Source organism: Frankliniella occidentalis, unplaced genomic scaffold (assembly GCF_000697945.3).
Source record: "Frankliniella occidentalis isolate FOCC.00 unplaced genomic scaffold, Focc_3.1 Scaffold26, whole genome shotgun sequence".
NCBI classification, from domain to species: Eukaryota; Metazoa; Arthropoda; class Insecta; order Thysanoptera; family Thripidae; genus Frankliniella; species Frankliniella occidentalis.
Window position 1 is genome coordinate 1,933,138 of NW_026267156.1, and position 11,110 is coordinate 1,944,247.

At 54.4% G+C, this 11,110-nt stretch overlaps 1 protein-coding gene across 7 annotated transcripts in view; it reads right to left on the reverse strand.

Moving 5' to 3' along the window:
* The window catches only part of LOC113208659 (uncharacterized), a 199,034-nt gene extending 189,593 nt beyond the window's left edge, over positions 1-9,441 (reverse strand). For 2 of the 7 annotated variants that reach the window (XM_052265337.1, XM_052265338.1), the window contains exon 1: positions 8,882-9,441. The gene's annotated coding sequence lies outside the window, so the exon portion shown is untranslated. Of the gene's footprint in view, positions 1-6,414; positions 6,831-8,881 lie in introns of those variants that run through there. The other 5 variants (XR_008010907.1, XR_008010906.1, XM_052265339.1 and 2 more) reach the window with 5 other exon arrangements.
* Positions 9,442-11,110: the final 1,669 nt, after the last annotated feature.

Here is an 11,110-nt window from a genome sequence, read left to right on the forward strand (position 1 = left end):
ATAAAAAGTCATCGTAATGAATTTTTTGATGACAGTCAAAATGCGCGGCTAAATGGACCAATCAGGAGCGAGAAGTTTTCGCACTTAGTGCGAGCGAAAACTTTTCGCACCCAGGGGTGCGACCACTCACCGGGCTCGCACTTAATGGTCAACTTTCGCACGTACACGTGCGAATGTGCACTTTCCGCACCATATGGTGCGATTTGGGACCTTCGCACTTGCTCAGTGTGAATTTCACACTGCTTGGAGTGAAAATCGGACAGCAACTTTTTAGTGAGCGCCGGGCAGGGCGTCGCCGTCGGTGGCGGGCTAGACGCTCAGCCAGACGGGCCGGGCCGGGCCGGGCCGAGCCGCTACGGAGCGGTGACTAATGAACCCTTGCGTCACTCACACAGACGTACCCGCCGCTCAGCGTCGCTCAGCGAGGCCGAGCAGGCGCTCGCCGGCGTCGCCCGGGCCGCGCTCGAGGCGCATGTCGAGCGTCGCCCCGGTTGATCGTGCGCGCTCGTCGGACAAGTCCGGGGCGCGCCCCGCGCGCTGCTCTGTCTCTGATCGCCCGCGGGCCGGCGCGCGCCCCAGCGAACCGCCCCGAGCGACGCGTTCCCGAAGTATTTTCGGATTCTGCTCTGTGCCCATCTCATTAACTGCTCGTGGGCGTCAAGCAAACGTAAAATCGGGTCCGGGGTGGCTATGAGCGGCACCTCCTGGGACCTCCGCAGCGACCGACCGCGGCGCCGACCGCCGGCCCCGGGGCCTCGAGCAAACGCCTCTCGCTATCGAGGGCCTGAAATCTACCATTGTCATCCTCGATAAAACTGTGAGGGGGTTCATGACACCTCCGTCCCCTGCTGCTCCACCCTCCGTACAAGACACACGCACGGTCGCGTCGTATATACTGCACGGTCGATCGGATCTGACACCGGATGCCGCCGTTGCAAAATATCCGTCGCTCGCTGGACCAGCGAGGGCCAGCGGGGCAGGCCGGCTGGACCCCCCTCTCCTCCTCCTCCTCCTCCCCCTCCTCCTCCTCCTCTCAACTTCTTTACTATCGCAGTACGTAGTAAGACCAGCCAGCCCCCCCTCCTTCACACTCTCATTTCCTTACGGACTCGCTTACGGATAATTTTGTGCAAGCGTAATATGGATCAAATTTATCTGTAATACGGATAAAATGGTCCGTAATATGGATGATTTCATCCGTATTATCAACAATGCTAGGTTCGTCACTTATGGAGAAATGAATATTTTTTCTCCGTAACTTACGAACCAAGCTGTGTTGATAATACGGATAAAATTGTCCATATTACGGTTGTTTTCATCCGTATTACAGATAAAATGTGATCCACATTACGGTTGCACAAAAGTATCCGTAAGCGAGTCCGTAAGGAAATGAGAGTGCAATAACCTTCATAAATTGTAAATTGTTTATTTGCGGACATTTTTCAAAATTTCAGACGTACGGCCGCAGTCTTTGTCGTCGAAGGAAAAAATAAATGAAAGGCATCGTCCTCCTCGTTCAGAAAGCTCACGTCCGTTTCCCTCAGATTTGTTCGGCAAGACAAAGGGAGCTCAGCGCCTGCGAGACTTGGCGTAGGCCACCCCGCACTGCACGCAGGCACTGCAGGCCAGATGTTGCCTACCCATCAGGCGCCATGTGGGCTGCCAGAGGCTGAACTTGGCCGGCTCGTCCCGGCGAAACCGATTTACTTTGTGATAACTAATCCGCTCCGCAGCGTCAAAATAATCTCGGAATTTTACAACGCAAATTGGCAAAATTCTAAACAACAAGTTAAAACCTTGCGAAGTAATGCTTTAGAATGAGCTTACAAATAGTTTGCAACCGCTTTGTAAGCTGCAAAGCAATTGCAATTGGAGCCAAATGCTTTGCAACTCTTACAAAATAATTTGTTTGTAAGGATTAATTGTAATAATAGTTAACCTAAGAATATTTTTCCAAGACACCTCCTCCCCCTCCCAATCCTCCTTTTCCCAAATATTCCTCCGCAAAAGAACCACCCGCTCAATAACCCCAGCTTGAGATACACTCACAGCTATTGCTTTGGGATTAAAGCCTATGCTTGTCCGCCATTACCCGTCGCCGGGCTGCCCCGTGTTCTCCGCGGCCTGGTGGCGACGGCGACGGCCTCGGGCTGATCTCGACGTGCTTCGCCATGCACTAGTGGGTGCAGCACTCGCCCCGCTGTACTGTGGGAGTCTCTGTAAACGCAGTCGTGGGGTTTGGTCCAGCCGACCGCAAATACCCCTCCCTCCTCCTCTCCCCCGGTCTCCATTCAACCGCTGCACTACTGCTACACACCGCGGCCGGTGATGCAATGCCGAGCTGCACAGCGCTGCACAGCACTGCACCGCGCTGCACATCAGCACAATGCTATCAGCTGCTCGAGCGAAATAATGGAAAACAAAATATATGTAAAGCTGGTGTTGCCCCCTCGGGGGCACCCGCCGCGGCTCGGGAGCCAGCTACTGTATTCACAGAGTGCATTCATTCTCCTCCTTGGCGCCGGCGCCTGGCGGGCTAGCTGCTGATAATGTGCTGATTTCGGTAAACAGCCAGCCTCCGGGGCAGCCAGCGCGGCGCAGCAGCAGAGCAAGAGGGGCACTCGCGGCGAAAGAGACACGGCCGACCCAGCAGTGAGAAAGAGAGTGAGAGTGAGAAAGAGAGCTGATCCCTCCCCTCTCTCTCTCTCTCTCTCTCTCTTCATCCCTGCGGCTGCGGTGGTGGCCAGAGCACGGACGGCCTTCAAGTGCCTCCACGAGGCCCTCGCGCTGCAGCCGCCGCCGCCGCAGCAGCAGCAACAGCAGCAGCAACGCGACGCCGGCGCCTACAACCTCACAAAATACTACCGCGAGGGCGCGGGGCGCGAGCGAACAACATTCCGCCATCTACTTTAGGCTATACTGCTGATTGTTCGTCGTCCACGATGTAAAGTGCAAAAAAGCGTAAGACAATATGCTGTCGGTTTCTCCCCCCCCCCCCCCCTAGAAAAATGGTTTCTTGTGTGAAATGCATGCTGACACAAGATCAAATTCACTCTTTGAAACGAGGCAATATATTGTTTCTTATTCGAAAGATGTAATCAGCCTTAATTCGAGAGTAAATTTGATCTTGTGTCGGCATTTACTTCAAACAAGAAAAAATGTACCTGAAACAAGAAACAGTTTTTTCTGGGTGTCGAATACGTTTACGAAATCCGGTAAAAGATTAGAGATACAATGTCACTAGTTGAAACGAATACAGAATCCTATTCGACACGAAAACGCTTCGCATTGTTTGGTCAATGTATTTGAGGTACATTGAAGGTGCCGCTGTGTAAACTATCGCTCTTGCGCACGGCGCCGTGCTGTCGTGCCGCCGCGCGTCCAAGTCTCCAGGGGCTGCCTACCGCCAGGCGCCCCCCCCCCCCCCGCCCCTCCCCGCCCCGCCGCCGTCACTTTGTGTACGAGGAGTTATTACCGTATGATGCCGTGCGGCCGCAGCAGCAGCACAACTTATGCGGTACGGCGCATAACGACCGCAAGGTTTCGCGCATTTCTCCATCGCATATCTACCTCCCCCCCCCCTCTTTTTCCCTCCTCATTAATTTGCAAGTAATGCAGCAGTAGCAAACACGTCGCGCCAACAGCGAGGAAAGCGTTATTTCGTGTCGCCGTCAACAATCGTCGCCATATGTAACGCTAACAGTATCCGCACTAAACGACGAGAGGGAGAGACACACGCGCGTGGAAAAACGCTTTCGACTCCCTCTCATTTTCACATTTTTTTGAACGTATACTAGCAAAACCAAGTCTGAGGTGGTTTCAAAGAGCAGCGGACAGATTGTTTGATGACATTCTTGTTTACAACATTATCATTTTTGGCTGAGCGATTAGCGAAGCCTATTACTCCAGTGATCAAAAAGTTTCTGTCTGTGTGTCTGTGTGTGTGTGTGTCTGTCTGTCTGTCTGTCTGTCATCACGATAACTCGAGAACAAATTGAGCAAGCGACCTGGGATTTTTAGGGTCGTTTTGTATCATAAAAAGACAGATCAAGTTCGAAGTAGAGCATTCTAGCTGAAAAAATGGATTTTTAAAAAATCAAAAACCACAGGGCACCAAAATGACGTTTTTTAAAAATATTTTTTTAATGTTTCCTAAGGGGTAACTCATCAATGTAGAGCCCTTTGGGCGAAAATTTCGTCCGTTTGGCTCTATCTCTAACCGTTGAGGCGCCAGACACTGTTTTTCACACGGAAATGACCCCAAACCCATTTCAATGTTTTTTCTTAAATATTTCATGGTCTCTGAAGGGTCGACTCGTTAAAATAAAACCCTGGGGAGCAATAATTGTGACTTTTGGGGCCGAAGGCCTATTTACGACTCTTTCTTTTGCCCGACTCGGGTGTCAGCGCCGCAGACCTAGGTAGATGTATGCCAGGCGCGTCGCAGCGTAACAGTGTTTCGTGAGATATCGCGAAGCCTGTTACGCGAGACGTGGTCTGGCGTACATCTACCTAGTTTACTCCAGAACAGCATCTTTTAAGTACATATAAACGACAATATCGTCAGACACATACTGCTTACATCGTTACTTTACAAGAACTTGGTCGTCATGAGATAACCCACGTGATTGTTTCCAAACGACCCATATGCTGCTGTCTCATGGAAAAGCTTGTCGACAAAAATGTCGTAAGACGACGACAAACTGTTTAACAGTGCAGTAGCTGTGCTGGCCACGCGCGTGCAGTGCCAGGGCGCGCACGTGCTCAAGCAGGGCTCATCGCGTTAATCATCCTCATAACTTCTTACTCCCAGAGCCTTGCGGGGCGCGACCAAGGCCGCCTGCACCACGCCGTCCCAAAATACCTCCCGGGTCTACTTACTTTGCAGTTTCCTTTTGGACACAGTGCGCTGCTGCTGCTTTGCACGGCCAAAATGATAATACAGGCGAAACCTGCGCGAGGAGCAACTGCAGCGACCGCACAGCAACAGCAAAAGCGAGCAGAAAACGATATCGATGGAGATAAGACGGAACGCACAGCGCAAAACGGTGGTAGGGAGGGACGCATAGGGAGAGCAGGGAAAAATAAAGCATAAGAAAAGAGGCAAAAATAAATCCAGAAAAAAGTTGATTTTTTTTTCTAAGCGCTTGCTATGAGCGCTCTAGTCGCCGCAGCGCAGAAAGTGAACTGAAGGGAACGCCCCCTCGTTACCGGCGGCGCGCCTGCGTTAGCGCCGCCCGCGGAGCAGTGCAGCACCGCCGCAAAGGCCTTCACCCAATTCAAAGGCAAAAACTCGAAATTTTGAAGAAGAAAAAATTCAAATACTTTACAGCTTGAGGTGAATACTGTTCCCAAGGTATTTAACAGAAATTGTTGTTGGCTTCCTTTGCCTTTGTGATGAGAGGAAGAGAACCGAAGGCCTATGCCCCCCGCCAAACCACTCTCCACGTCAGGATCAGAAATAGAAAACTGTTCACCAGTATATATAAATATATTTTTTTTTTAGCAGCAGCTTATGATGCGTTATCATTTCCCATCCTCCCAATCCGTCGCCTGCCCGCCCCGGTGCGCGTTTGTCACAGCGCTGTACTGTTAATAAGGCCTGACCGAGCCTGACACCCTTATGGGCGCTGCTGCTTGTTAGAGGCGCTGACCGCCGCCAGGCCCCCCGGCCTGGCCCAACCCAACCGGGACACACAGACCTGTTCAATCCTAGGCTTTACATTTTTATTTTTTTAAAGTCAGTTTTTTTTAAAGTGAGACGAAGCGCGAAAGGGGCGGGTCAGGTCGGGGACGCAGGAAGGGGGAGGGGGGGGGGCTACACAGTGGGTTCGACCCGCGCGCGGAAAACTCCAAACGAGGAAGATGTGGAAGAATGTGAGTGTGCGAGTATATTTGGTTGTGATAGATGGGCCATTGGGGCAGCGGGCAGCGCCTTGGGCGCGGCGCGGCGGCTGGGCGCGGAGCTCCGCATGAGCGCGGCAGACACAACTCGCGGACTTTCACAGGATTGTCCCAGCGACACGGCGCGGCGTCGGGCCCGCAGGCTTTGTGCCAAATGTGAGGGCTTACTTTATCCCCCGGAGGGCTATATGGCGGCGGCGGCGGCGGATGCAGGCTGCAGGGAGCCGAGCCGGCAGCAAGGGGAATGTGTACGACAAAGCAACACGTTCACTGCGGAGTGCGAATGTGAGACGCACCAAGCGACAGAAATTCGTAAAACGTAAAACGAGGGGCGTGTATGTTCAACTCTAGTGACTCCGAAGTCAAACTTTGAAAGTCGATTTGCCCGCGCGATTTTTACCCGGGTACGTCCACCTAACCTCAAACTCAACTCTAACCTTCGCACGTTACGTTAGAGCAAGGATCTAACGCATCATCTCAGAATGGCTCATCTGTTCAACTTGTACATACCAAAAGCGATGACGATGATATGTCCCCCGTCGTCGGCCACAGAACTTCAAAATAAACGTTTGGGGGACCCTTCTACTTGCTTCCACCTCTTGGTGGAATGACACACGATTTGCACAAGTTGTTCACACCATACCAACCGAAATTTCGATGCAAGTTTGTAAGCAACAAATGAAAAGAAAAACCGAAACCGAAAAGGAAATTTAGAAAATAGCCACACGCTTAAAATAACAGACGAGAACAAAACGCGACGACTACGACAACAACAAAACGAAATCAAGAGGATATGAGAAATAAAAGTCGATCGACTGTCATCTCATCTGGTAACAATGCTGCCAACCAAGTTTGCCAGTAAGTGCCAAACTTCCTCGCGCGGTAAGACTAGCCCAGAAAGAAGGATCCAGAGAGGCGATCGTTTTAGCTCCGAGCTCCAAGATATCAGAAACCTCCGTTGAACATCAATCGATCTAGTTAAAAAGCCGAGCGCTGCTCCACTGTACGTATTCGCTACGCTCCGGAAACTGGGAAGAACAAGAGGGTCTTGTGGATCCCAAAGGAAAAGGGGGGGGGGTGAGGAGGGAGGCGCTGCGTCCGAAAGAGCGCCCTGTAGGTAGGGCCGAAGCGAATCAATTACCGACTGGCGCGGCAATGTTCGCGATCCGATGCACACGAGGCTGCGTCCGAATAAGGACCAGCAGGGGCTAATGAAAGGGCGATGATGGAGGGGGGGTTGAGGGGGCGATACGTTACAGATAATCCTCGGCAGAGGTGATCATCATCATCATCATCATTTCTAGGATCGCCGCGGTGCGGAGCGCTACGCGCGCGCGCCGCGCTTTTCAATCGATTCGTGGATCCACGAAAAATAAGCAGAATGAGCCGCAGCAGCGCAGCTGCGCGCCGCTGGCCCGGCGGAGGAGAGCGGCGCTGACCAGGCCGACCAAGGCTATGATTTCGGTGGGGCGGGGCGGCGCCGTGTAGGGCCGGCGGCGGGGTGGTGTGGCGGACCCTGCTCTACCGCGATCGCAGGCGCAGTCTCACAGGGCCAAGGACTCGGAGGCGAGGCAGGGAAGTGGGGGGGAGGGGGGCTGAGGAGGAAATGCAGTAATAATGGGCGCTGCGACTGGACTGCGGCGGCGCACTCGGTTCGGTCCTCCGCGGGGACGGCGTGGACGGGGACCGAGACGGGGACCTCCCGGACCGCCGCGCAGCGCCGCCACCGCGCAGCGCTCCTTTGCGGCCGGATTTAATTTCCCGAGGAATTGAAGGGGGGAAATAATTGGGGAAGTGTACTTACGCCGTACGTGGGCGGCTGGGTGGGCGGCGCGGCGTCGTCGGGCCGGGTAGCGGTCGGGATCAGTGGAATGAATACTACACCGGCGGCGGGCTGCGCGGTAAAGTCGATTTTTGTTTTGCGCGAAGAATCGAGATATCGAGAGAATGTGAGCACGGGTGACGTTGTGTCCGGCAGCCGCGATTATTATTTCTGCGCGGCGTTTAGCAGTCGGCCCCAAGAAGAATGACGCTGAGAACTAATCGCCCCCAACGAGGATTGTTGTCAGTGTAGTTTGATTGGACAAGGGCGACGACGCACTTTCGTGATCCCTGTCATTTTCGAGGGGAAGGTACTCATTAGGCAGATTATAAAGATTCGACACTCGGCTAGCAAAGCGACCTCCCCGGAGTCGGGGCGGGGCGTAGCCGGGCGGGGCGGGGCTGGCTGGGAGGATAGCAATCTGACATGACAGCAGCGCGTCATAGCGAAGCGCCGTCTGGTCCAATTTTGCATTCTGGTCGTTGTACGACGGAGGAATTAAATAAGAGAACGGGCGGGAGCGGTTACAGGCCGCTAATAAGGCAAAGGATCTGTTATTCCTGCGGGCAAAACACCTGATAATGTGGCAGAACGCAGCAAGTGCATGGGTATGAGTACCAGGTGGACGGGGAGGGGTGAGGTGTATGTATACACCTTAGGGAGAGGAGGTTGTCGTCCAATACAAGTGTACAAGTCCATAGAAGTTGGAAGCCGTTGTATTGTTTCCTAAGTTTTTGTTGTTGTTGCGAAGACTCGAAAAACCTAGTTCCAGCTAGCAGCGTAGACAAACGTGCACAGTGGCGGCGCCCGGGCGGTGGGCGTTGCGGGCGCGCTGAGCTCAACAACGCGCCGGCCGGCCGCACAGCTGATCAGCCGGCCCCGGCCGGTCTCTAACGCGCTCGCCGTGCTGCTCAAAGGCAGGCAGGCAAGACGCAAACGACACTTTGTCGCGAAAAATATCATTGACAGCCTCTTTGCGGCATAGGCTTAAGTTGGGTGTGGGGGGTTAGGGAAAAATGAGGTGACAGCTTTGGTGCCGGGCGTTTACAACATATTAGAAAATCCTCTTCTCAACAGAAAGTAAAATACCGCAATGACAAGGGCTGCTGGTGATACATTGATCATGTCAGAGACGTGCGTCAGTCATCATCTCACCTGGTGTGTGTGATAGGTATCCAGGTAGAGGAGTTGTCAGCCGTTGGGCGAGGAGTGCGGGCGGGCGCGTAATCCAATCCCGAGGTGCAGCGGGGATCCACCCGAGGAGTTCACCACCACAATCACCACAACACTTCACCACAACCGCCCGCAGACGCACCACAGCAGAGACACACCCGCAGGAGCACAAAACAGATCAATGATGTGAAATATCCTTCGATGCACCAAATTTCTGTCACGGGTCACGTCACACTGAACACACGCGCGCGCACACACTCACACACACACTCACAGTCGTACGCACGCTCGCGCGGCCTGTCCAGGGCCTGTCCGTGCGATCCTATGTCAATGATGTAAGTATCCTTTGATGCACCAATTTTCTATATCGGATCACGTAACACAACACACGCACCGACACACACACAAGCGCGCACGCACGCACACACACGCGGCCTGTCCGCGACCCGTTCGCGCGATCCTGTCCGCGAGCTGCGCGCGGCGCTGCACGGGGCGAACCGCGAGGAGCCGGAGCCGAGCCGCCGAGCCGAGCACGCCTCTCCGCGCGGAGTATCGCCGGAGCTCTCCGGGCCGGCCATCCGGCGGCGCTGGAGCGGCTCCGGAGCGGCGCTGGAGCGGGGGGAGGGGGGGTGCAGGGTCCCGTTAAGCCCCCGCCACCCACCACCCGGCCGGCCGGCCCAATCCCCGCGGCCCGTGCCCCGTGGGGGCCCCCCTCCAGGCCCCCCTCCAGGCGGCTCCAGGGCGGCTCCAGGCGGGCTGGTCCAGGGCTCCAGGGCTCCAGGACTCACAGGCACACAGACCTACATTCCTGCGGTGGAGGTGCCGGCCGCGCCGCTCCCGCTGCACCCGCTGCACCAAGGTGCGCCCGTCCTACGGCGACGCGCCGTGCGCCAGGAACATGGTCATGGTCCCCGTCATGGTCCCCTCCCTTCTCTGGCACCGCCGGCGGCAGACAGGATGAGAAGGGCGAGGGGGACGAGGAGGATGACGAGGACGAGGTGTACATGGAGGACGAGGAGGACGACGAGGACGAGGAGGACGGGGTGCACAAGGAGGACGGGGAGGACGACGAGGACGAGGAGAACGGGGAGGAGGAGAAGGAAGACGGGGAGGACGAGGAGGACGGGGAAGACGACGAGGACGCAAACTATTTGGTTGCCGCTTTGGCCTCTGATTGGATTTTGGTGAATGAGAGGTTCAAAGATTAATCCTCGCCAGCTTATTAGTGCATAAAGTTAATGGCGTTTTCTTGATGTTCCACAAACTGATCAAGTTTTTGACCGGCACTTTTTTGACTTGCCGTATTTACACATCAAAATAAAAATAAAAACATCGATGGTATTGCTTGTTCAGGAGGGACAACCGTACAAAAGTATGGTGACTGGATGTCTCACCTGAAAGATTTACAACCATCTCTGTGGTTGACACGATGGTGTGATGTAAACGGGGATGTGAATGTGGTTCTATCAGCCATGCTTGGGTTTGTAAGTCGTTGAAAGTTCATCTCTGAACTTGGCCAAACAATAGCTCTTACAGATTTTCATTCCGGGCGGTTGTAACGGGCGACTGGGTACTGGAAAACCCCGTCCGCTTGCGCAGCTATACTGTCCCGCATGGCATGCGGGCGGGCGGATTGCCTACTCACTCGCTCCGTAAGGCGCCATAGTTCAGAGCTATTTGTACGGGCGTACTACAAACCCACAGTCTTACATCGAACGGTCTTATGCGGACATTTCAGCTTCTGAATTTTATTGGCCAACCGTGTCTAGTATACTTCTACTCTTGCCATCCTCGGGATGTTACCAAAAAGTTTTAAAAATTGGCGTCCAAATCGTTGTGGTGGCACCAGGGCGCCCCTGGGCCTCACGCGGGCCTCGGGGCTGGCTCGGACGTGACGCCGTGCCGATAAGAGCGTCTTGTTAGCGGGGGCTGGGCTGTCGCCTAGGCAGCGCTGAGCGCACCACCCTAAAGGGGCCCTCATCAACCACACCGACCAGCCCTCCGGAGAGGAGGAATGGGCGCAGGGGTGAATGAAGAGAACGACAGGAGACGAACTGTTTGGTCATGGTGGCGGATCTCCTATACGCTGATCTATACGACGTGGGGCGAAGTACTTTGCCGTACGTACTGCTTTTCACCTTTTCTCCCTAAGAGTCACATAGACAGGATGAATGAAGGGCAACCCGGGATGAACAACCAAAAAAGCTGGTT